General features: G+C 42.0%; 1 pseudogene; it reads left to right on the top strand.

Annotated features, from left to right (window-relative positions):
• Positions 1 to 136: 136 nt before the first annotated feature.
• Positions 137 to 1,194, top strand: LOC103207075 (annotated as a pseudogene).
• Positions 1,195 to 1,595: the final 401 nt, after the last annotated feature.

Raw genomic sequence — 1,595 nt, 5'->3', positions numbered from 1 at the left:
TACATACTCTGGTAGCATAGTGCCTAAGGCACTTGACTGCTAACCAGAAGGCTGGTGGTTCAAACCCACCAGCCATTCCTTGGAAGAAACGTTGGGCAATCTACTTCCATAGTGATACCACCTGTTCATATCTGTGCAGGCAACACTACAAACTGATGAAGTTAAAAATATGCCTTGTGGAACAAGTGGTGGGGTCATGATCTATATTGACAGAACAGAAGTGGTTAATATGTTGACTTCTCATGCAGTGTTTGATATCATGAGGAACTACACTGTGGATTATGACTATACTGCAGATTATGACAAGACCTTAATCTTTAATAAAATCCACCATGAGCTGAACCAGTTTTGCAGTGCCCATGCACTTCAAGAAGTTTATATTGAACTGTTTAATTAAATAGATGAAAACCTGAAGCAAACTCTGCAGAAAGATTTACACGTGACAGCCCTAGGTCTCACTATAAAAGCTGTGCATGTTAACCAAAAAACCAAAGCAAACCCAGTGCCATTGGCTCAATTCTGACTCATACTATCCTCCATAGGGTTTCCAATGCTGTAAATCTTTAGGGAAGCAGACTGCCTCATCTTTCTCCCACAGAGCAGCTAGTGGGTTTGAACTGCTGACCTTTCAGTTAGCAGCCTCATGCCTTAACCACAGCACCACCAAAGCTCATTCTAGAGCCATATTAAAAAAAAATTGAGATAATGGAGGCTGAGAAGACAAGACTTATTGCTGCACAGAAACAAAAAGTTGTGGGAAAAGAAGTGAGATGGACAGGGGAAGGCTATTATAGAAAGAGAAGGTTGCCCAAGTTGCAAAAATTTGATTTCAGCAGAAGGTGATGGAGAAAGAAAGTGATAAGCGCATTTCTGAAACTGACGATGCTATGTTCTTGACCCAAGGAAAGGCCAGAAGCAGATGCTGAGTTTTATGCTGCACACAAGTATGCGTCTCAAACAAGCACAAGTTGACCCTGGAGTACCTGGAGTTCAAAAACTACTAGGCCATTTCTTCTAACAGTAAGAAACTTTGGCAACAGCATCCCTAGCATGTTTGTGAACGCCTTTTATGCTTTAAAATATTCAGATGTTAGGACTGGAAAAGAAAGCTCTCTCCTCCCTAAGGAGGCTCTTGAACCCTCTGGAGAGAGCCCCATCCAAAACAAGAAGAGCACAGGTTGTTGCATGAGGTGAAAATGTTCTCCCATAACAAGATGTGGCCCAAGGGGTAAAGTGGGAAAAATGGTTATAGTGACTCTTCAGATTTACAGAGAACTTGTGCACCATCTATTCTGCCTCTCCTGTGATGATCCTGGTTTATCAACTCAGTGCAGGATAGAGCCAGCTGCCTGGCACTCAAATGGTCTTTTCAGCTGCAGTTTTATCAAGTGTCTTTTATATGTTTCTTTCTAAACTGGTACTTATGAATGAGGGAATGTCCAGTGCTAAGATACTGCCTGCACTGGAATGTCAAACACTAAATATATAACAAGCTGTGTTTTTCTAAGCTGAGATCTACTGAGTAATGTTTACATTGGTCCCTAGGGAAATGTGTGCTCAGCCATTCTATAGATGAGAGGCCAGAGGGAAGACGG

This window comes from Orycteropus afer, unplaced genomic scaffold, assembly GCF_000298275.1.
Source record: "Orycteropus afer afer isolate SDZICR_OR568_19922 unplaced genomic scaffold, OryAfe1.0 scaffold00352, whole genome shotgun sequence".
Taxonomy (NCBI): Eukaryota; Metazoa; Chordata; class Mammalia; order Tubulidentata; family Orycteropodidae; genus Orycteropus; species Orycteropus afer.
The sequence above is the reverse complement of the archived record's forward strand: the minus strand, read 5'-3'. Positions and strand labels throughout refer to the sequence as shown.